Source organism: Melospiza melodia, chromosome 11, assembly GCF_035770615.1.
Source record: "Melospiza melodia melodia isolate bMelMel2 chromosome 11, bMelMel2.pri, whole genome shotgun sequence".
Classification (NCBI taxonomy): Eukaryota; Metazoa; Chordata; class Aves; order Passeriformes; family Passerellidae; genus Melospiza; species Melospiza melodia.
Window position 1 is genome coordinate 9,933,980 of NC_086204.1, and position 25,317 is coordinate 9,959,296.

General features: G+C 40.3%; 1 protein-coding gene across 4 annotated transcripts in view; it reads left to right on the plus strand.

Annotated features, from left to right (window-relative positions):
• The first annotated feature begins 17,889 nt into the window (after window positions 1-17,889).
• NEK7 (NIMA related kinase 7) overlaps window positions 17,890-25,317 on the plus strand; it is a 66,926-nt gene continuing 59,498 nt past the window's right edge. For 2 of the 4 annotated variants that reach the window (XR_010028965.1, XM_063165538.1), the window contains exon 1: window positions 17,890-17,972. The gene's annotated coding sequence lies outside the window, so the exon portion shown is untranslated. Of the gene's footprint in view, window positions 17,973-19,358; window positions 19,534-21,792; window positions 21,818-25,317 lie in introns of those variants that run through there. The other 2 variants (XM_063165539.1, XM_063165540.1) reach the window with 2 other exon arrangements.

Consider the following 25,317-nt stretch of genomic DNA (forward strand, 5'->3'; position numbering starts at 1 on the left):
CACAGTTGGCCACAGCCAGTCCTTGCAGTTGCTATGGTAACATAACAGCTATTGAAGAATGCTGCAGTCTAAAGAGCATGATTTAGAAAATACATGGCATAAAACCATAATATAATATCAGTTTCCTTTCTTACAGAGCGCTCTTCTGGTTTTTTTGCTTCAGGTACCACCATGAATCATGAATTCATCTTTGGATTTCAAATAGGATGGTACAGGTTAGTGCTGAGTGGGTGAATTGAGAGTAAATTAAAAAAAAATAAGGAAGCAACTTTCCTGGAAGCACATATCATGGTACTGAACTTGTTGAAATTGATAGCTGAGTGAAATGGAGCAATGGGTTGTTAAAGGAATCCTGGGTTTCTTAATTCTCATGTTAAGTAAAAAGGGAAAAGAGACTTGCATGGAAGGAACCAGGATCAGAGTGAAGAAAAGATTTGTATTAACAAATGTGCATTTTTTTCTTTGCCTTTATCATACATGGGAATTCTTCTCCTCTGCCACCCCTGCAGATCATTTGCTCATTGCACACTTCATTGTGGCCCACTCAGGAAGTCATCTCAGACATTTGCTAATGAATTTCAGATGCTGTTGCCCTCCATTACAATTTCTACCCTTGTATAGTTAAACCAGTAAGAATATTTCCATTGCCAGACTCAGAATAGAGACAATATATTCCTGTATGCTCTGGTGCTGGGAAGAAGATACTGCACAGAAAAGACTTTAAAATGAATATAATGAGGAATATGCAGGGAAAATATGGTGCATATTTACATTGCAACTCCAACAACAAAGCAAAATTGAAAACATAACAGAAAGCATGTTTGCAATATGTCACCCTAAAGGATACCTTTGAGTTGAAACATTGAAAGCATTCTCAGTAACAGCAGACTACGCCAATTTAAAACAAAACCCAAATTTGTCTTACCTCAACAGCTCGGAGTAGAATATTCAAAACAATTCCAAACAACTCAAATGTTGTCCGAACTTGTGATCTGCTTTTCTTTCTTCCTTTTTCCTAACCTCTCTCCTCCCTCTTCCAAATGCCTCACATTATCTGGCTTCCAACAAAGGCTGTTGGTCTGTCTGATGTGTGCCAAGTCAGGGGATAAGGGAAAAATGTTACAACTATTTTTCATGTCCTTTTTTTTTATGATTAAAAAAACTGCTTTCCTTTTTACAGTGACTGGGATTTAATTAAATATATGGATAAATAAATACACCCTCCTACCTATGAACGATTCCATTGCTTTGCTTTAAAGTTATGATTTAAGAGATCCTTTATAGCTATAATTTGTTTGCACCTAGAAACTGAAGTAGGGCCCTCACCATGCTTAACAGTTTATGAATGCATAGAATTAAAACTTGGAATGGTCAGAGCTTGGAGATTTACTGTTGACTGCAGCACATCAAAGATTTCACCTGTGAAAAAAACATTCCCTGCCAAAAAAATCCCCACCCTCATAATGATCAGGCCAGATTGAGGAGGGGAGGAGAGGAGGCAAAGTGGTTGTGGGTGATGAGGCAGCTGAGGCACAGAGAGGGTCCTTCTGTCACCTGTCGCAGCGCAGTGCCCTGGCCAGGCTGCCTCCACTCATCGCTGACTGCTCATCTTTGCAGTGCCCGTGCAGAGGCTGGCTCCAAGAGCCTGCACTCAGTCCTTGGCTGATGCCAGCGCTGACCCAGCTTGCTGAAACCCTCCTGAGTCTCTCAGTGCTATGTTCCAGCCCACCTGTTTCCTTTCTTCTGGGAATCCACAAGGAGCTGCCTCTGTTTTGGAGAATGATTCTCGGAAGGAAGGCTTGGTCTGGAGCCTGGATGGTGTAAAGTTCCCTTCCCAAAGACCAGAACAGGAGAAGAGAAAGATGACTGCTCACCAAAGTCATGGTGAAGAATGTGGACAGTGCTGTTGATCACAAAGACTTGTGGGGACCTGGGGGACAGGAGTGACCTTTACTGCAGGGCACTCTCCTGGGCAGGGACATCCATCACAGACTTCCACTGGACCATCCATCCAGGCTTCCCAAACAAGAGAAATGCCATGGAGGAGAAACATACAGCACAGAAACATACAGCACATAACCAACAGGTGGATCTTAAGTACTTCTAAGCTTGTTTTTACCACACTGACAGCTACTACAAGAAACTGCCTCTGGAATTCATATCCTTTTCATTACAGAATTTTAAGATTAGTTGTTTTGGCAGCCAAAAAATATATTATGGAGGATTTTCTCCTTTGAGTTATTTTCCTGTTAAAAATGCAAATATAAGACAACACAAATGAAAGTGGGGAAAAACTAATGTGTCATTGTCCTAGCTTCATTCTGGGCTTAGACTACATTTGAGCCTCTTCCATCACTCTGGAAATAGCCAGTTCTGATATGTAGTGACTGCTATGGCTGGGCTGTTATGCCAAGTCTCTCAGGTAGCCTGGAGTGCTGACAGGTATGCAAGACTGGATTTCACAGGCACTAAAAATCAAAAGTTCAAGTTTTAAAAGGTGTTTTAGTTAAACAGATTAAATGATAGTTTTGGAGAGGTAAACTTGGGCCACAGATTTCCATTTTTTTTTCCTTGACAGTTTAAAACTCAGGAAGCAGTAGTAGAAAAGTTTGTTCTTCTTCATGGCAGCACAAAACTTTTTCAGTTGTCCTCAGTTTCTACCTTATTGAGAATTTATTTTCTATAATTTATACAACTACTTCTAATTTTAGAAATGTTTGAAAAATATACTTACGATGTACTCTAGCTACTCATAATTCTCATTCCCAATATCCAGGAGGTGGAGTTTGGCAGTCTGCTTATGACCTACTTGCAGGTTTTTGCCTGTGGCAGCTTGAGGTCAGATGCATAGGATATTTCTTTTTGGGAAGGTAAATTGTTGAAGTCCAAATAAAAACATATGTTTAGATCTATTTCTGTGATATAAATGCAATATTTAAATACCAAAATCCTAAATATCTTCCTATTTAGGAATCCTAATTAATTTCCTTTATTCTTGAGTGATCCACACATAGATTATTCCACTATAGGGAGACTGGAAAAACATTTTGGAGACAAGATCTAAGAAAGCATAAGTATGCAATTTTCCTAAAATTTAGCTTGAGCTGTTTAGTGTCTGATATGCAAAATGAGAAGTGGAAACAAAGACTAAAGGGAGTGGAATTTAGTCCTGCTCAGATTCAGTAGGAAGATATGACTTGTGTACCACCTATCTCCTGCACAAATCCTCAAAAAGTGATAAACTGAAATGCCAGGTACAATTACACTTTACATAAACTTTGATGCAAGATTTAATTACCCTATTTTGTGCATGCTCATGTACTGTCCTGGAAATCTGTAGGCCATTTCATCTGTTGGCATGATCTAGATGAATAATGTAAACAAGTAACTTTATTTTCTTTTTTAAAGCCTTAGTGGTAGTGTTACAATTTGTTTCATATTTCTTAACTCTTCTACATGCCTGGGAAAAAAACCCCAACCTCTTTGATTTAACAATGACATATTAGAAACCAAAGCATGTGAAACATACTGGTGTTTTGCAAAAATAATTCTCCTGAAAGTTACTCCATGCTTATGATGTCGTCAGTGCTAGGAAATTACACTTTCTTCTTTGTCTGTGCAATTTCTACACTGAGGTTTTATTTTCTTTCTTCTCTGCATTTTGCACTCATTTTCATATATCTGTCATTGGAGCATTAAAAAATCATAAAAAAGCTTGGTGTTATAAAAGTCCTGACAGCACATTTTCAGCTTGTTTTATTTTTTTCTTGTTCAATTCACAATCAATGTTTGGCAACATCAAAGACTGTATATGAAGGTTCTTTTTTTTTATCTAGACCTTTTATTTAGCATGTTTTTAACAACTGCTTGATAGCAGCCTCCTTTCCCCCTCCTTCTCCCACTGCAACCCCCCAAAATATGTCAAGTTTCTTCTAAGACAAGAAGAGGAAATGATTGGGTTGTTGTCTGCAAGGTTCCTGCCAACCATGCAAACTCTAGGTTGGGAAGGCACCTCAGAAGTTTGTGTTTTGGGCACTACAGCTCAAAATGATGTTCATGTAGTGACTAAACATCACATTAAAAGTAATTAGGCTTTTTCCCTGACTGTTCTTTGGGAAGCTGTTGCAGACCATCACGTCTCTATTTCACCAAAGAGAGCGTGGTTAACTCTGGCTGACCAAGAGACACAGCTGACATATGTAGCAGGTGCAGTGTTTCTGGAAACATCTGTGCATAGATCAGTCTCTGTTCTAGAAAATGAGTGAGAAGCTTATTGAGAGGAAAAATATAATTTGCATCAAGTGTCTGATTTAATAAAGATATAAAGAAATTAATTTGAACTCTTTTATAGTCTAACCTAATCTTGGGCAACACCAAGCCATTAATCAGGTGGGTAAAGATAGGAACCTTGCTCCTGCCTCTCTGCCATTTCATGTGAATTACAGTGCAGGAACATGTCTCCTGTATGGCTGATCAATCACTGTCCTTGTCAGGACAATGTGCAGGAAGGAAAAGCACCCCTGTCAGTCCTGTGTTGATATGTGCAGCCTATTACTATTTGCAGTGGCAGAACACACTGAGGACTTGCCTGGCTGAGAGAAGAACCCAGCCGAGCCCTGTGAGTGTTAGCAGGGCTCAGTCAACACCTGGACAAGATGTTTTTCAGGATTCACTAGCCCCATAAGTCTTTCTAATTTGATGTTATTTGATGTGAATTGTGTGTAAGTAATGTTAATTATGCAATAGGTTTTGAAGAATATGTTTTGATTGTACAGTGGAAATGTCAGTCCCATTAACAATCATTATTACCTGTCAGAAGGCAGAGCAGCTTTCAATGAATGCTAATTTTTTATTCTGGTATCTGTGCAGATGCATACCAATGTTTCCTGTATGTTTTGTTTATTTGTATCCTTACACCAACCTTTCTCTCCAAGTTTTCTCTCTTTGGACTGAGTCTGGAAATGAGAGAAGGAGGCTCTAACTTCAGGCCTCCTGTGAGTCAGCTTGTATTGAATATGTTTCTGAAACAGAGGTTGCCGTTCTCAGAAAGTGGTTCATCTGCTGAAGTGTTTCCAAACCTTGCTCCCAGTGCTCTCTGGAATTTATTAAGTCTGTGGCAATGGTTCAGGAGTGCTGGAGTGGGTTTTGGAAGCAGCATTCCAAAAGGAAGAAACTTGTCCTGTTTCACTTTGTTATAGTAACAGCAAATCTGTATGAAAAGGAGATGTAGAAGAGCATTAGAGGGAACAAACAATATTTCTGCATCCCATGCTTCTTCAAAACCATGTTATATTAGTAAAGGCTCTGTACACAGTCCTTTACACTGGCAATTAGGATCTACTTATATAGCAGATCAGATTTTCAGCCCAAAACAGTGACTTCCTTTTATTCTATTCTTGTAGAAGACCCAGAAGCTGAACATGAGGATGGTTCCTCCACCCTTTTCATGTTGCTGTTGAATTACCTACTTAGCTTAAGTTTTGCAAAAAGTATTACTGGGAGACTGGACATTTTCTGTGCAACGTTTTTTGTCTGAACTTATGACTTGTTGTCACTTGTGGGAAATATTGACAATAGCAAAGTCTTTATATGGGAAAATGAATGTACCTTGTTTGATTCCTCTGGGTTTCTGTTCTTTGATGTTTGCTTAATTAAGGATTGATCCATAGATCTAAACTCATATTTTAGTACTTTAATAGGCTACAATAATTACATTTGTCAATCTAACATTTTTTGAATATGTTATTGGCAACCTTTATGAAATCAGATGGACTGAGTTAACAACAGTGTGCTTTGAATATGAGTGAACAGCAGGGGATAGTCAGTGTACCTGCATAGATTTTATTCACTTGTGTGTAATTGAAATGACTATTTTATTAGGAAAAAGGTGAAAAGTGAGTGACAACAGGAGCGGGAGAATCATTGTTGGCTTGCTCTGACTTCCTGTAAATTGGATAGTCTGGAACAAAGTTTTCATTCATACATATTTTCTAGTATTTTTTTAGAGAGAGCAGTCCATGAAGCCTCCAAATTCAATTTCAGCCATCATGTCATGCCAGACAAAGCAGTAGTTTGTGGAGTACCTGGAACAAAACTAATATTCCATTTTTCACTTACAAAGGAAACCCCACCAGATTTCCATTTTTCCTTGCGTAGGATGGGATTAAAAGAATAAACCAGAGATGGGGAAGACTGGTTAGGTAAAAGAAATAAAAGCACTAGGAAGGGGTCTTGAGTGTGTGGGATGATTGATGGGATGAAGTTTAGAGAACAAGAAATGGTACATTTCTAGATATTTCATGAGAACATTTAGTAATAATATGCATGCTCCTATTTTTGTAGGCATATTGTAAAGTAAGTATTTGACTTCTATTAAGTTTGTATTTGTAGGTTTACCTAATACACTGCAGATGTAGGAGCATTATGCTACATTAAATCTGCTGTAAGTAAATAACAGGAACACCCTAAGTGACAGGTTCAGTTTGCAGGTTACTGTTTCAATGCAGTTTCATTAAATGCTGCCACATTATCAAGATTGTGAATGGATTGTATGCACGGATTATGTGTCCTCGATTATTTCCTAAGAAGCTTTGAGCAAACCAAGAGTATTTTTTAGTACACTGGCTGTAAGATGCTTGTAGGAGACTGATTAACACTGTTCCTTAGTGAGACCACACAAACAAGGTGTGGTATATACCCCACATATAGCCTTGAGAACCTAAAAAGCTGAGGGCAGATGAGGAGATGATACAAAGCTTTCAATGTTTCAGATGAGAAATGTAGAACAACAATTTTTTAAAGAATCTAAAAGATTCTTTAAAAACTAGACTTCTAAACATTAAAACACTGCCTCATTAGGCAGATGCTATGTTTTTCAAAATTACAATTCAATTGCATAACCTTCAGATCTAAAAATGACTGATGGAAGATGTCTGCTAAACATCAAGTTATCAGTTTTTTTTCCCACTACTGTAATATTACTTATAGGGGATAATTGCAGAAGAATAAGTAATTAGAACAGAAAGCATGATGTTAGGTGGAAATTAAGTTTTTAAGGAAAATCTGGGTCACAGAAATAAATGAAAATTTCCCTCAGCTTTAATGAGCTAAGATTTCACTTTTGAAATTTAAGGTCTTGCTTTCAGTATTCCTTGGCCTGAAACAACCCTTTTAATGTATTTACTTCTGATTTGTTAATTTACATATAATACTTTATATATATACACCCACAGATCCATAGGTATAATGAACCCAAATCTGTGATGTTCTGGAAGGTACATAAATCATGTGCCCAAATTAAAATATGTGAATAGTGTAGTCCTCTATAAATCAGCTCCTTGATGCTAAGTATCATCTTACATACTCGCACATTGGAGATCTCTGTGGACAAAATCAGATATGTGAGGTCAATACTGCTCTCTTTAAAGTAAATCTAGATTTATAGCAGCAGTGATTCTGAAGCAAAGTTCCAGAACTCTGCTGTCATTTTAAGAATGCAGTGCCTTTGCTCATGTTCATTCAAGAATGTATATATGTCTGCAAGAAAGGTCAAAAAAAGGTTTATTGCTGAAACTGTCATTCTTATCAAAAAGTTCTGCACAAACCAAGCAGTTTGCCTCTTGATGCTCTGTATGATAAAAACGGTTGTGAACACATCTTGAAAGAGAACATAAAATAATACCCTTACATTGGCCTTTTGATTAACTATTAATAATAAGACTGCACTGTTTTAGAGTCCAACAGGAGTTTCTCAGTGGATGATGTGCCAGGGTGATTGCCAGCTATTAGAGCATCTTTCACCAAAAGCCTGGTGAAGGGAATGACAGAAATGTTTTGAAGTTTAGTAGTATATGCACTACAGAAAAAAAAAAGATTAAAATGTAGGCAGAGAAGGAAGATATGCAAATTATAAGGCAAACATTGATCTTAAACACAAATTATTTTAGTTTTTTTTTTTTTTTTTATTGTGGCAAATCAAAACCTGTTGAATAGAGGAACTCTGTTTCCTTTATGCTACATCTTTGAATAAGATCTGGCTTCACCTTAATCAGAATGACTGAAAAAAGGCAACATTTTTGCTGGAGCTACTCGGTGGGTGTGGTACAGTGGGTTAATTTATTTATTTCCATTTCACAAAATAAAAGGAATTCTGATAATTCCATAAATGAATAGGGAGGCTCCTGGCTTGTCTGTGTGTCTCAGTGGCTGTACAGGATTATCCTTCACACTCTGCTTTACAATGACAGTCAAACAAGCAGCCACAAGCCACCAGATAAAAAATGTGTTTCTTTTTTTAGCATAGAAAAGGAGTTAAGTAATTTCCCCATGCTGTAAGAACTGTGGCACTGAAAGTGAGGGATGAATTCCATGCACCAAGACTGGTGGTAATACAGACCTTTGCAAGAAGTTATGTAAGCTTGAGCACAGCAGCACAAAAGTTGGTATCAGATTAATTGCAAATGAATCATTTGAATTATTTCCTTGTCTTCTCTAGAGTGCTTGAATATTCCCAAATAAATAATGAGCTTTGAAAGATATTCATCTCCCCAAGAGAGACAAGTTTCTGTAAACTTGACTTAAAGAAGTATTGCTGCAGGCAATGAAATCTATACAAGCAAACAAAGCCCAGGAGATAGGTTGCCTTCTGGCACACTATTAGAAAACATTTCTTTAATAACTTGCTACATTCTTCAAAATAATAACCACTATTATTTTTAAATGGAAATCTTTTCTCTTTGAAATAGTACTTTAAAAAGCCTCAGGATCAGAGCACACCAGAGTAAATCTTATGACTAGTCCTGCTGAATGTGCCTGCAGTAGGGCTTGTAGAACATAACCAGCCATCTGTGCTTGGACGTGTGGGTTAGTGGGTTTGTTTGTTTGGGGCTTTTTGGGAGGGAAGGTGGGGTTGTATGTATTCTATAAGCTCTGACCAGCCTGGGCTCCGAACATTTGGGAGACTGCAGAGCTTGTCTCAGTTCATTCAATGGCTCTTCTTTATTAAAGGCTGGCCCTGCAAAAGTATTTGGAGTCAAATTCTCCAAACTCTGCGGAAAACAAATGAGCATTTATTGCAGAACTCTCCTAAAATGTTAACTTGAAAAGACAACTGAATGCAACTTTTCATCTAGAATTCCATTACCATGGTACAATACTCACCTTTAACAAGAGCTCTAAATATGTTCTATGAAAACTCCTGTTTTATGATTGGAACTAATTCCACCATACAGTGGAGAGAAAGTCTGGACGCTGTGGTGAAGCAAGGGGTGTTAAGCATGCTGTCTTGCTAGCTCAAACTCCACTGACAACTTGCAGTGGTCTCACTTGCAGATTTAGAATTTTTTTGTTATCCTAATAAACCATCTAAATCTGTGAACTGGACATCTGATCTCTAAAAATATATTTTCCTCCACCCACAAACCCAGTTATGCACTTGCCACTAAACAGCTGCCTACTTCCAACATTCAACAGAGTACAGAGTGAGGAATGTGCCTCTGACATGTACCATTGAAGATCTACAGGCAAAATTAAGGTTTATTCATGCAAAATTAAAAAATAGAGGATGGCATAAAATCTAACAGTACCTAGTTAAAATCACATTAAGAAATTACTTGACGGACTGTTAACTTTAGCTATTAAAATAATTATTCAGCATGAGAGAAACCTGTAACAATTATATTTAACATTGGTTTGTCAGAACTTTATAGTTTCTTAAATTCAGTGACAATGCCTTTAAGAATAATATGATAGAGGAGTATTGTACCATGAAATATAGCAAGAGACAGCTTGACTTTAACCAGCCATTTCTGTTTCCTTTAGATGAGCCACTGCACTGTTCTTGTTACTAATTGATTTAAAAAGATTTCCACTTTGATCCTGTACTCTTGGGATAGGGAGTACAGTGACTTCAGGACTGAGTTTGAGATACCTCCTTCTGTAAATCTATTTTCAAATGAGTTATATGGGGAAACCTTCAGAAATCCAATAAAGTTTTTGATGTGAAGTCCTGAAATTTCTTTTTGGGGGGAGTTTCTACTGTAGCACCAACACAATGACACTGCTGAACTATGGTGATTTAAGAACTTGTCCTGCACATTAGATAGCCCTAAAAAAAGTAAAAGCTGAAGAATGTGCTGCAATTATAAATAACATCTTAGACATGACAGAAGTGCTATGTATTTATTTTTGACACAGCAAGGAATGCAAATGAATTTCTGCTAGCAACTGGTATTCTAAAGTATTAAGTTTTCTTCCTAGATGAAGTTTTCCCATTATGTCTCATTATGTCAGTCAGCATTTTTGCTTTTATGCCTTTTTCTTTTTTTTTTTTTAGGAGATATTCTACCAAAAATAAATAATTAAACCACAGATGAACTGTCAAAAGGGAACATTCATATTTTAACGCAACATTAACATTTTGGTAATTAACATGGCAGTTAATGCTTTTAGCAGATGTAACAACATTAGACTTGTAAATTTCAATTAAAGTTAATAGTTCACGATAGCTGTAGGGATCAGGCATCCTCTCTGGATACTGAAAACATGTCTAATGTGATTAGAAACACTAATTGAAGAAAAAAGGACTGCTATAGTAATGACTGCCCTTCTTTATACTACTAAATTATTACAAACCTGCAGGAACTTTTAAAAATATATTTGTAGGAAGAAGCTTAAAGAGTCAGAGGCTCCCCTTAAAGAAATTAAAAGGGGTTAAAAGAACATTGCAGACATTTCCTGTGTGTGTTAGAAGAGGGAAAATCATTAATCGAAAGCCATTGCTCCTTCCTTATCCTCCTGAGATCATATTCCCAAGAAATACTATAAAGTTATTTGGTTACATTTCACAGCCCTTTTGCATTTAATTAGGAACTAATGTGTTAGTTTTAATTCCCTCAGAGGCTTTGAATTCCAGTAGCAGGCAGAGAAACAGGACTGGCACTGGGAACTATGACTCAAGTGGACATCTCTCGGTTTTAGTGCAAGTTAAGAGATTGGTAGTGAGTCCTTTACACAGCCTGCTGATACACGAAACATTTTAATAAGCACGGGGAAAGGATTAGTTTTATTAAGGGTAATTACAAGCTGCTAGCCACCTATAAAATGCACCCCCATTTTATTGTAAAATGCCAATGATATTTATTTCACTTGTTCTGTGCATTTTTCTTGTCTCAGGCTGGCTCTGAAGTCAGTACCTCATTCTAGCAAAATTGCCACTGAAAATCGTGTTCTTTCTAAGGTTTCAGCTAAAAAAAGGCTAGACACTGAAATTAAGTTTGCTTTTTTGACTGACAATAGTTATTTTTAGGATAAGTGCAGTTATTCCCCACTCATGCCGTTAGCTCCCTTTCTGTCAACACTCTTCCAACATCACCATAAATTATTATTCATTTGCATTGCAGCACAGGCATAAGCTCCATTCTACCAGGCAAAGTGCAAAGACATGGTGAGAGACAACTCTTGTTTGGAAGAATTGCACTCTAACCACTTGTGACACAGGCTAAGAGAAAGCAGAACAAATGCTGGCTTATCTTAATTTTGTTTCCGTCTGAAAGGTTGGAACAAGAGGTTGGAACAAGAGATTAGGAAATTTGGTCAAGCTTATATGGAAAGAATGAATAAAATGATTTGAATTAAATTTATCAAGTAACAATGGAATTGAGAACATATTGGTCAAAGCCATATTAGACTCTGGGCAAAGTGCCTACGTGCCATGTACGTACCTTTTTGTTTAGTGTCAGGACTAAATGTAAACTCTAAATGGTGTTTAATTGATCATGAGCCTCAGGCTGTCTTTCTCCAAAGGTGTACATTTTATTGAGCTCAGGTAAGACCTAAACTGTGTATTTAGAATAGCTGCCAGGTGTGTACCTGGAATGAGACAGTGGATAACGCAATACATTTGAATATGCACCTCCATGAGGTCTGTGCCTTCATTGACTTGTGTGCTAAATAGACAAGAAATGCATTTATCTTACCTATCACTTTCCACTAAAAAATCCCAATATATTTAACAAACTTATAAATTTTATCTGTGCTGCTATGTAAGGTAGGGTGCTTCTATGGACACCCCGGAGTTTCAACACTGGGGGTACAATGGCATGGATGTCTGATTCACCCAGGAATTTAGTCAGGTGGGAGAGGAAAATTAAAGGTATAGCTAAGGTTTTAGTAATTTTTTAGACATCACATCCTTCTTTCCTAGGGAACACTGTAGCCAATGGGATTCTGCATTTGGATCCATATGCATAGATACTTCAGTTAGTTAGTGTGAAATGTAATAGCTGTGAATTTTTATTCACAATACTGCACTTTTGTTTTGCAGTATTATATAATAATGTCTCCAGCATAACACAATTGCTATAAGTTACTGAAGGAAAGGATAAAATTGACTAAATTTTCTTTTTTTGTTAAAATACTCAGATCCAACAGCTAAGGCCCAGGTCTTCAGCTGTGTAAATCAGCATGATTCCACTGAAGTCAGAACAGCTACACCAAGCTACACTGGGTAAGAGCCAGAACTTCAGTGACACCAGATACACAGTTTGCAGTTTTATTGGCAAGTCCATGTTTATAGACTTGAAGGCAGTTTCTAAGCCTGTGTCATATCGTAAACACTACCACCTTGGACAAACAGACAGAACAATCATTTGGCAGCTGAAAGTCACCCACTTCTGTAAGTTTCTTTTAGATGAATGATGCTTCTGTAAAAGAATTTAATGCATGAAGGACCATGACCAGACAGAAGTTAGATAGCTTCTACCATTAGCAAAACATACTGATATTCAGATCTGGCATTCAGAGCAGGGTAATCAACTTAGGAGGTGAACAACTGAAAAATATATAAAGGGAATTCCTTGCCATCACTGATTAGTCACATAGTTCATTGCACATGCTTACTGAAACTGTTACATTGTGATGTTTAAAATGGGTTGGACCTTTAGATAAATGTAAAGGACGACTTAGCAAAAAAAAATCTTGAGAAGAACAGTTTGGGGTTTATGATAAATATCTGTTAAACAGGAAGAACTTAGGTAAGACACAATACAAATTAACATGTCTGTTGCTGGTTCTTGAACAGTCTCTGCCATCCTGTGTGAATGGTAGAACTATCCCTAAATTGCATTTGAGCTCCCTGCCTGGGTGCTCTGTTCCTGACATTGCTAAAATGGGGGTGAGCAGTGCTGCCCTCAGAGAACATGGGGAATGCCAGGACATGCTGAGGGAAGATGTGGATGGAATGACAAACCTGAAGCCAGCTCAACAGGCTGCAGTGGAGTGGGAATCTGGAGGAACAGATCAGCTGCTCAATTAACCTGCACCAAAATGTAGTTTTCTTTATTACTGGTAAGCGAGGTTAGGCTAACTGTGCTCAATACAGGAAATACACAAATATTTTCTTCCTTCAGTTAAACAATAACACATATGTTATGATAATATATCAGAATAGCAGTGTGCTAGAACTTAGAAAAATTTTGCAAAAAAGAACTGTATTTAACTGTGATTATGTATATAGAACCAAATTTTAGGAAAAGGTATTGCACAACACTCAATACTGCTCAGTACTGATCCTTTCTTTGTATTGCAATGCAGCTTAATTTCTGTAAGCGATTTTAGTGATTTGTTGAGAAGTTTTACTGAAATACAGGAATCTCCTGTCATCCAAGCTCCCTGTTTCCACATACCTTTCCAAAAACTCTCACAGGTTTCTGTGGTATAAAGGGGTTCCCTGTAGGAACCTCTCATAATATCCACATAAGCAAACAGTTTTTCTATCCTGCAGGCTTCCTGCTTCTGATGTGTTTGGAAGAGGTTTTACAATAAAATTTTATACCATTACTAACATTTTCCTTCAAATGCTTTTTGGTCTGCCTTTTACAGTTTCACATGTAGCCTGCCAGAGGTTTTCCTATTTTCTGTTTTTCTCATCTGAACACCCTTTTTTTAAGGAGCTCCTTTTCCTTTTTAATAATACCCTTTATTCTCATGTAGAGCTCTGCTAGTCTTTTGGAGACCCTCTAACTCTGACAGATGATAAATACTTACTCAGAAACTCTAATACAGATCATTTTATCCTAACTTACTTTTAACAAACTTCCTTGATTTTATGTAGTCCTCTTTTCAACATTGTTGCTATGGTAAGTTTATTTGGCCTTTTCACTTCTAAAGGTTTTTGAATTTGAATATATTATGATCAAAATTCCAAAACTGTTCTTTGATACAGAAACTCAGAAGGTCTGGTGCCCTGCTTCATACAAATCAGTTCTCCAAGCTCCCCTGGATTGCTCCATTTAATGATTTATGTTGTCTAAAAGCTTAAGTTCTGCATAAAGCCCTATCATAATATTTATCCAGTGCAAATATAATGGAGATCTCTTTACTCCTGCCTTCACAGCCTTTCTCATTTCCACATCCATGTCACAGGCAGCTATCCTAGCCTTTTTACTGTTAGTAACAAAGAACCAGGAGAGAGGGAGACTTTTCAGGCTTCAAGGACTTAGAGCAGAGCAGTTGCTCCTTTTGATTAATTTCCTGTACTTTATTGATTTGAAGAACCTGAAGAATTGTTAACCAGTGAGCTGTTATGTTATGCTCCTATCTCTGCAACCTCAAAGACATCTATCCCCATCCTCCACTGTCCTAGTGAGCTCTTCTGCCTGAAAGTTTTAAAGTTTTCAAATCTGTATTTTTCCTGAGTTTTCAGTTTATTGTGTTAATGAACATCTCAAGAGCCTCCAGCTATACAGAGCCCTGGATAACCGTGGCAGCAAGTTAGGAATCATCCAGGGAGTTGGGCTAAATGTTTGAATTCCTGGTTGATTTTTATGTTGTTACCTAGCCCTCTCTAGGTGCTTTCAAGTTCTAGCAGCTTAGTCCTGACAAAGGACACTGTTTTCAGAGACAATCCAAGTGTCACATTGCCATTCCAAATAATACCCTTTGTTGTCATTGGGTATTTTTATATCCTTGAACCCTGACTATATTTATAGGTTATGTATATTCACAGATTTCAATGATCAGAAAAAGACTGATGCAGCTTTCTTATATCACTGCTGAAATGTAAATAGGTTAATAATAGCATGGCTAATGAAGCTTAGCATCCACTGACAAAGAGTGAGGTCCTTGCTGCTTCTCCCTCTGGCCTGTTCAATTCCAGGTGTAAAGCATTTGCTGCCAACACCTTCAGAAATTGGCAGACTCAGGGAACAAGCCATATTCTCTCTCACAGATCCCTAATTCCAGCATGTCTTTGTCCATTTTCTCTAATCCTTGGCTAGCTGGTTAGGCAGTGTCCCCTCTGGCCTCTGAGAGAAGCTTTAGCCAGAGATAAGCCTGCTCCTTAACAATCCCTGGGGCTGCTGGATCTTCTGGAGCCTCTTCTGCCTTTCTGATCCTGTTTAATATAAAGTCTCTATTACAGGGAATATTAGACAAATTTATTTAACTGTAAATGTGCATTGAAAAGCAAAGAAACACATCCTTCTATAAATAAACATTTGTACAACCCAGGTCTGAAGAGGATCTTCTGTGGAAGATGTGCCACTTTGCAAATTTAAAATTAATGGGGGCAGTGCAGTGTAGTTACATTTATTGCCTAGTTGTGATGATGAACTAATTAACTAAAGCAGACTCTTCATTTTTAGCATCTCTGAGTCCCAAGCACCAAGAATAAAAGAGGAACAACCATCTTCTAAGAAAGATAAAGTTGGAATACAGGAAAGAGAAGATTCTTCATCAGCTGGTAATGTCAGACTAAAGTAGCCACTGGATTCAGGTGTCTAAAGTGAGAAGTCAAAATATTATGGAACTGTACAGTGAAATTACAGCATGGAGAAAATCAAAGAAAATTAATGAAAGTGAAAGAGCAGTGAGTATAAAAATAGGATTAAACAAAAAAAATTTAAATCAGATTAAAAATAATTACAATCAGATTAAACAAAGGAAGACTGAGAAACCTACCATAAAAAAAGGCAAGTAAGCCCTGGATATTCTCTTTTTATGCATGAATGTAGAGAAACCTTCAAATGCTACCCAAGTCTAGGCTGTGAATTGTTCATTTTCCATCTAACAGAGGCTAGAAAATAGCAATAGCTGGGTATTACAGTACTATTGCCTTTACCTGTGGAAACGTGAGACATAATAAGACTCAGTATTTTATGGTCAGCTACACACCAAATGACAATCTCTCCTTTTTCCATCAGAGGTTTTGCAAATAGGTGACTGCCCTCACACAACTCCATTTCTGGTTGAGGCTGAAGAGATTTTTGGAGATGGAAGTCAGTGGAATTGCTGATTGTAATTCTTTAAAGTAACTTAACATTGTATGGCAGATCTATCAAGTTTTCACTTTGTGGTATGTGGGGAGCCCTAATGTATTGCACCTTCTGCAAAAAACAATCCAGTGAATTCTTGTTCAAGAAACTGCATTTACAACATAATTTATATTAAAAAAATCTCTTAATCACGATTCCAATTAATTTTTTTGGACTGCCCTAAAGAAATACAAAATGCGCATCAAAGGGGAAGGTCATAGGGTATGTCTGATTCCACAGCCTGGGTGGTCACCTTATCACTGTATTTGGCCAGTGGCATCAAATGCCCCAATGCTAATACAGAGGAAATGTGCAGAAAGAGTAACAAATCAGAGAAATGAGAGCCAATGAAAATAATTTCCTTTCAAATTTCATTAGACTTTGTATCACTGGCGACATTGCAGATGTCTCAAAGCCGAAAAGTTTGCCTCAAAAACAGATATAATTTTGTACACAGGGAAGTGAATAGACTTTTTTCAGACATACTGGCCCATTTCCTACTTCTCTTGCAAGGTTTAAACCAAGTATTACTATACCTGTTACAAGGGAAAAACTGCAGCAAACCCTCCAACCCTTATGAGAAGTTAAGTTTTGCTTTGAAAAAATCAAGTACATCTGATTCAAGGTAATTGTCAATTACAGTTTTCTCTTTTTTAAATTACTGGAGTGCCTTTTACAGAGGGTTTCTACAACTGAGGAAAAAAGTTATTGGAAAAAAGTTATTTGATTATTAACCTTACTGGGGAAACCAATCAGCTTTTGTACTTTTCCCCCATCATTGGTTCTTAAGGCTTTTCTGTGTAGGCAATTATCCTTCCCTGCACTGAAGGAGGGTGCACTTTCAGGAACCTGGAAACCAGTAGTATTCTGGAATTCAGTATTTTTTATCTACTTAAACCCAGTGCTGTTGCAAAGCAGAAGTTGGTGGAACAGGACTCACCACAAGTCTGGTATTTTTTGTTGCCGTCACTTTTATTTCTCCCAATATAGCAAAAAGGAGTTTGTGTCACTTGCAGCTGATGCATACTCAGTTAATATCGAATGTCTCGCAGATTGACTATCACAACTCAAATATAAAATGAGCAAGTCTGACATGTTTTTAAATCTGGCAGGGCCCAAGGCTCAGAGCAGCGCTGCTCAGAGCACAAGGGCCAGTCCCTGCCCCAGAGGCCGGAGCCGGCACTCCACCCGCTCCTGCTCCGGGAGCGCTTCCCGTGCCCGCTGCGGAACCGCAGTGCCCGGGCCCCGCCGTGCCCCACGGCACGAACACGCTGCGATGAGCACTGCCCGTCTCACCGCACGTACAGCCCCGGTCATTTCCAGAGCAGCTGCCCGGGCACAGCCGGACCGGGCCCGCCGGCACAGACCGCAGCCAGGCCGGGCGGACGCGGCGCCTCCGGCCAGGCGGAGGGAGCGGTACGAGGCGGAGCCGGGAGGCCGCCCCGCCCCATCCTCGGGGATGCCGGGATGTTTACGGGCCTGGCAGGAGCGGCGGGGGGCGGAGAGCAGGTCGGGGCTGCCGCCGGTGCCTGCGCCGCCCGTCAGGAGCCCCGCTAGGCGCCCGCTGCCAGCGCCGGCGCGGCCCCGGGCTCGAGGCGCCGGGGAGGAGCGGGGGCCGGTCTCGGTCTCCCGCGCCAGGAGCAGGCGGAGCCAGGCTGCTCGGTGAGCGGGGCTGCGGCGGGTTCGGGGGGTTCCGGAGCCGGGGGATCCCGGGGGTCTGGGCGGCCGAGCCGGCTCTGCCGGGGCGCTCCCCCCGCCGCGGGGTTTGCCGGTGGTCCCGCCTCCCGCCGCCGTTCATTGGCCGCGGGGCCGCGGCGCGCGGCGCCATTGGCCGCGGCGGCTGCCGCTCCGCCCGCCGCACGGGGAGGGAGCGGCGCGGGGCCGGAGCGAGAAAGTTTGTGCGCGGCGCTGGGGCGGGACGGCAGCGGGTTGTGCCGCGTCCGGGGCACCGGCACCTGCCCCGCGGCTGGAGGGGCGCCGAGCCGCCGTGTGCCGGCCGGGCAAGCGGCGCCCTGAGCGCTTCGGTGGCGTCTCGCCCGGTGGCGGCTGCCGCGCCGCCTCCGCTGAAGGAGCGGGCGGCCGGGGACCCTGCCCGGCGGCCTCGCCACCTCCGCCCCAGCCTGCCTGCGTCCCGGCCGGTCCTCGTGCCTCTGCCGCCGGGCTCCTTGCGTGCCTGCCGCCGGCGGAGCTGCTTTCCTTGGTGTTCCTCGTCACTTTCACCCGGTTTCCTCCAGGCTCCCGTGCCCTCCTCTCGCTTGGGGCTGGGTGTCGGGCAGATGCTCCCGGGACAGCCCAGCCTGGGGGTGCCACACGGCAGCGGTGACAACAGCGCTGTCACCGCCTGTGAGGGGGGGCAGCCCCGTCCCGGCGGCCTCTGTCCCGAGAGGGCCTGGGGAGAGCTGCGGCCTGGTGGGACACGCTGGAAGTGAGGCATTCTCCATATGGGAATGAGCGTCCCCTCCTTCGGCTTACCGAGCATCCCGGCTCGGCTATCCCGGTACCGGCCCCGCGTTCCTTTCAGTGTTCGTGTGAACTGATCCTGCGTGGTTGTAGGGTTCAGAACGCAGTTCTTGGAGTGCAGTATGCTTTGGTTTGCTCTGCATTTTTTGAGGGGCGTTTTTGGAGGGTACTGGTAAAACAACTTAAGATAATCACCGTACTTCTAATAAAATATGGTGAGGGGACGTGTGTTCTTCATTAATCACACAAATATTTAATTCTTGATATTAGATAAAAGCTTTCTAAATGGTTTTTTCCCTCCTTGCACCAACTGAATGGTAACTTTTGTCACCTTTTGAAGTGATAGAGGTATTTTTTCGGATTGCAATAGTGGCATCACTTCTCAGGAAAGGTCACATGTGCACAGTAATTTTGTGGAATGTACTGGATGTATTTCCTGTATAAAGTCGTATGACAAGCCTGAGATGCAGAAATTGCATAAGATACACAGTTTGGATTATTAGATTGGACAGTTAGATTCACAGATTGGCTAAATCAGGAAGAATGAGATTTAAAAGGTTTTTTTGTTTTTTCCTAGGCAGTTTAGGAGAGAAGTCAAGTGTTGCAGTGCTGTAGAAATGTCTGTTTAAACTACAGACTTGCACTGTCTTGAGAGAGATGAAATGCAGTGGAAAACAGTCATTAGTTCATGGAAAACTTACGCAGAGGAAGGAAAACTGTGGTTGAAAGAGGGAAACTTACAAGCAAGTCCGGCAGCTTTAAAGTAAGAACTTAAAACCATGTTTGTTATTTTTAAATGTTTTGCTACTAAGAATAATACTGAGAGCACTTATTCTTTAATTTCAAATACTAAGATATATATTCAGAAATACCTGATGTTTGGGTAGATGGCTTGTCAGAGCACACTTAGAAGTTGTTCGCTGTAAGGATGGAGATACTGCCTTTATCATAGATATTTTTATTCAGCATACTAGTTAATCATTGCAGTAAAAAAAAAATAAATTGAGATAAAGGAATTTTATTCAACCAAAAATCATTTTTGATGGACTTATCACAGCATCTTCCAGGGTCTACACAAATTAGATTAGTAGATTCCCATCCTCACCATGGAAGTTTGTTTCAAAAGAAGGAAAAAATCAAACATTTTAGAGTTCATTGGAAGGCCTGTGAACAAATTAGAAAGTCAGATGAAAAATAGAGTCAGGCAGGAAGTCAGTTGCTCATTTTACTGTGATCTGTGGTATCTGCTGCATTGTAAGACAGAGCCATATGAACCCCTCTATAAGCTCAGTTGCACAAAACATAGTCCTGTGTATTTGTGCACAGAGACATTTGCTGAGGCAGTTTGTTCATAAATTCATAAATTACCCATGTGTAATAAACTTTAGTGCAATACTCTCTGCCTTTATACTGATGCTAAATTCAGCTTATCACTATCACTGCCTTGCTGCCTTCTGAAGTTTGACATTGTTCCAAACATCTGTGCTGGATGCTTGGTTGAGTTCACCTTACATCGGAAGGTCCCCTAGGAAAAGTCCAACTGCACTAACTTCTTCTCTACCTCCAAGGGTTTTTTTTGGTGATTTGGTGTTTATCTGAAAATCCCTTCTGATTTAGGATTTAGGAGATGATGAGATTATCCTGTGAAGGTTAATACTATGGATAGTTTTAGGAGTTAACTGACTAATTTCCAGAGAATTTGTTCAGTTTATCTGCATTCCATGTGCTTTGCAAATGAGATGAAAATAACTGACCAAAATACCAAAGTGGTGATACGGGCTGATATGGACAGGCTTTAGAGCACTGATTTGCTGTATTTATCACCATTTCACTTCCCTAGCCACATGGGAAGGAGCAAAACCCTAGACTGAAGTACATAATCCCACATTTTGTTTCCCTAATAAGTATTAAAGTGATTCTTCCTGTCACATTAGTTTAAAAAGCTTCAGAGAAGCAATGCTGTGAAAATGAGTTGCTTTTTTGGTGAACAGACTCTTGTGCATTTGTCTCAGGCATGTAAAACAAATCTGTGATTCAGTTGTGATTTTTGTAGCTAGAAAATGTGCAGTATTTCAAGTGCCATTGTAACCTGTTGGGCATATAACACTCATTTATGCAAGGGAATTTGTTATAAAATTTTAAACAACACATTAAGAAGAGGAATTTGTAAGAAAATACTGTGAACAATCATGTTAAAACCTGATTGCATGTGGTTAATCTCATGATATTAGTGACTTTTGTATTGGATTATAGTGACAAAGTAAATAGACTGTTTGCATCATGTGGCATTTGGGAGTCTGCATTCAAGCCTCTTCAAGCTGCTTGGAATGATTTATAGCAAAGTTATTGCTGTCTTATTTAATAGCTGTGTTTATGTTGGACCAGATGAATTATTTTACAATGTCATAAAAGTTCATGTAGAGCTTGTAGATTAGATTGTTGCTGAAGCCTTTGGGAGATATTTGAATTAGGTGCTGTGAAGTATTGATGAACCCCTCTTTCTCAGTTAATATCAATTTTCTGTAGTTAGAGAACAGAGCTTGCAAAATTACTGATTCCTTGATTGCAGGAAGGCGAAAGTATAACAGGTGAACTAAAAGTTACTTCTAAAAATAAGTAAAAAACTTGTGGTGGGAAGACGCATAGCCTCCTGCCCTGTAGAGGCCCTTCTTCTGTACCCTTTTTGTCCTCATCTGAGAGCAAATCCAAAAAAGGAGTTGTCTTTGCAGCAGTGAACTTCCAGTCCTTGCCCTGACTGAGATTCAGAACTGTGTGTTGGGTATGTGGGCAGTGTGTGAGCTTTGCAGGGACCTGCAGGCCCTGAGGAGCAGCCTGCAGACAGTGTCCCATGTACTGCTGGTCATTGAGGGTGCTCCACAGCCACACGTGGATCCTGCAGCTTTTACACAGTGGTGCTTTGATGTGAGACATAGAAGCAGCTGCAGACTGGAGTGTTGGCTTGTCTCTGAAGTGAGTGTGCTGGCTGCTGCCTGCCTTGCTTCTGGACCCAGGGATCCTGGATTGCTCACTGCTTTCAGGAGTCAAGGGTCATGCTGCTCAGATGTTCACAGGAAGCCTGTTAAACCTGGCTGGTGTTTCTTTTCTGATTCTTTATAATGCTTCATTCATTTTCTCATCTTTGGGGTAGCAGATTTTAAACTAGATATTACAGATCAATTTTTTTCAGCTTGAGAACGTGCATCTAATGCCTGCAGTAGGATGTCTTGCACTGCTTTCTAAGATAATGAGAGGTTTTTGAGGAGTGTGTGGAATTTATTGCTAAATGTGTTCTACTCCACCTGTAGCAACATGGACATTGTCAGCCAGAGTTGTTGCATGTTTGTGTCCACCCAGTCTTCTAATTGGGATGTATTTTCCCTGTGCTTAGCCATAGTGGGTTTATCTGACAGTGCTTTCACTCTTTTCATTTGTCTTGTGTTTTTAACTCTAGTGTGAAGATCACCTGTTTACACTTTTAGTAAAATCTCTTCAGCATCTCTTTATGAATAATTTGCTTTTATAGGTGTGTTTAAAGTTGTGCCCTCATTAAGGCTTCCTCTCTTGTGTGTGAGAGCTGTGAAGTTTTGTACCTGTAAGGGTTTATAAATCATGTTTTAGCTTCCTTTATCTGAACATTTTAGTTTTGGGGATTTTTTCTCCTTTCAGTTTCTTTTCCTTTTTCCAGTTTAACTTGTTATTCTTACTTATGTTCCTTCTGTTTATTTTGTTTCCTAGTTCTACTTTCCTATACAGTATTTTGTTGACAAAACACTTGGCTTGGTGTTGTGAATTTCCTTCTCTGTGTGAATTGCCTTCTCTCTGTTGTGGTCCTTGCCTTGCTGTTACAGCTTTTTTAAGTGCTTGTTCACCTCCCTACCGAGGACAAAGCACAATAAAATGTGGTGAGCTAGCTTATTAGCACACTGTTGCCAGAAGGAAGATGTTCTGTTACTTCAGCAGTCCCTTTCCTACATCTCCCATCCCTGAACTTCCCCTGGTGCTGGTTCTGCTCTCTGCTTGCAGAGCAGAAGTCCAGCTGCACCAGGGAGTTGGATCAGCTTGACAACGGGGCCTAAGAGTTCACAGTGGCAATGTGGGATTGTGTGGCAGAGAAAGTGAGAGAAAGAAAGATCTTTGGTGTCACTGGGCTGTTAGACTGACTTGTGTAATTTCATGTTACAGATGTAATTTGGCAGTAGATTCAGCTGATCCAAGTTAGCTGGGGCTAGAGCAGTCCTGTATCTTCCTCTCTGTCTTTTGCCATCACAGTCCTGTCCTTGTCTCTGCAATGGTACCATTCTGGGAACTGAACTGGGAAAAATTCACTTTGTCAAGGGTAGTTTTCAGCGATTTTCACTTTGCTTACCAGGAGTCTGGGTAGCCACAGCAGCCCCACTGGAAGGAAGAGGGTTTAGGAGTGATGGCTGAAGGCAGGGAAGGGGCAGCATCACATCATCTGTTCACCCTTAGAGCTGCTTGCTTAGAGATGCACGAGCACAGCCTGCTGTGGTGTGGGCTGAGGCTTTGATTCTAGATGGTTTCATGGTTAAACACAGTGCATTGTTCCCTGCAATACTTCTCACTGTGACATTATCATCTACCTATGGCCTTTATAATTGGCTATTGAGTATGAAGAAATGGGTTATCAAATTTCTTTCAGGCGAATAGAAACTAAATGAAGAATGTAGAAGCTTGCTGCTCAAGCAGTTTCAGTTCCTGTTTCTTATTCAGCTCATGAGAAGTAACAGACAAGCAGTTCAATAAGGGGCAAGTCAGTGCATGTATAACCCTTTGGGAGCACCTTGCATGGTAAGCAATTTACTTGAGTGACACAACTGAAATGGAGAGGGAGAAGTAAACAAACTAACTTTTTAAATTGTGCAAATGAAGAGGAATGGAAGCAGACTTGTGAAGCAGGAGAGCTTTGACTTTCATCTTCTAATCAGACCGCACTGACAGAGCAAACTCTTAGTAGCTGGGGAATGACAGTGAATGGCATGTGTGTTTTCAGGGTTGGAGTGAAAATAAACCTGGTAAGTTGGGCCAAATGGATGAGAAGATTGTGTACAAACTCTTAGTATATTCCCTTACTTTCTTCCAAAAGGGTTATTTGTGTATGGCTGCTCCTGCTCTTGCTAAAACCCAACTTTTACCCCAGATTAACTGTCCATGTGTTTTTTGAGTGCTTTGACTGGACTGCCCCTGAGTAGGGAATTTGGATATAAATTTGCTGAAAAATGCAGTATTTTCAATTAGGTAGTTAATATCTACGTGAAGATTAACAAGTGCTGGGAATTTGAATTGTTCAGATTCAAGGCTGTCCCTACAGAGGGGACTCGGCATCCTGTGGAGAGTATTGATCTGAGTTTTAGAAACTGCTTCTAAAATTAAAACTAATCCTTCTTGAATATAGATGTATATGGATCCAAGCTGAATCACTTTCAGTACATTAAAGTTGCATATACAGCTTCTCTCCGATGTGGATGCTTCTGCAGAGAATTTGACAAATCCTATGTGTTTTCCACATTTTAGAAGATATTTTGGGTTTTCTGGACAATGTGAAGCAAGTATTTACTATTAGCCGACAGTGGTAAAAATGAAATATTCTATGTACATACCCAGGTATAGGTACATAATCTGTGTACAGATGTGTGCATATTAAGATATATATATGTTTATATATGTGTATGTATACTAGTAGGGATATGTGACATTTTATTGTGATAATGGTGAACTCGGTCTTCCAGTACTGAGTCTGCCTTGTCTGTCTTGGCAGACTGACTTCAAGTGGGTGTCAGCTTAAATGCATTTTGCATTATTAATGCATACCTATAAAAATATATGTAAATATATAAACATTATAAACTGCAGCCTGCTCCTGAGTTGCCAGCAGTGAGTGGGTGCTGAAGAGTGTTGATCAGTGTTGATGACCTGACAAAATGTGGGCTTGACCACCAAGCAGGTTCTCTCCAGTGGCCAAGTTTTTGCCTTTAAGAGGTAGAGAATGACTTAAGACAGTCTGCCTTACAAAGCAGTTCTGTGGCTGCTTTTTACCCTGAAGTGCCACGCTGTTACTGCTGGGTGTGAAGTTTGTCTGCCCTGCCAGGTCTGTGGCTGTGGCACTGGGAGGTTGTGTCAGTGTCACTGCAGGTGACAGAGAGCAGGGCTGGCACGCCTGGGCTCCCTGGCACACCCTGCTGGATTAGCACTGCTGCGGTAGGCACAGGAATTGGGTGGCAGCTGCTCAGGAAGGCACTTGGAAATCTAAACCCGTGTTTCCACAGCACTGCTTTTTTGTAGGTTCAACCAGAGGCACTGTTTGAATGTTCTACCTGTGTTTAAATCGTGCTTTTGGGTAGCTGAGACAAGATGTGATACAAGCAAATGGGAATATTTCTTTAGCTTGTGTTCTTACATGGAAACATAGAATTGATATATGTTGTTGGGTTCCCCCCCACCCCTCAGCTGAGGCTGATCCTTATCTTTAAATTCAGTAAAGATAGATGAGAAGTTTGTTGATCTAAAATTTTTCATTTTAGATCCATGT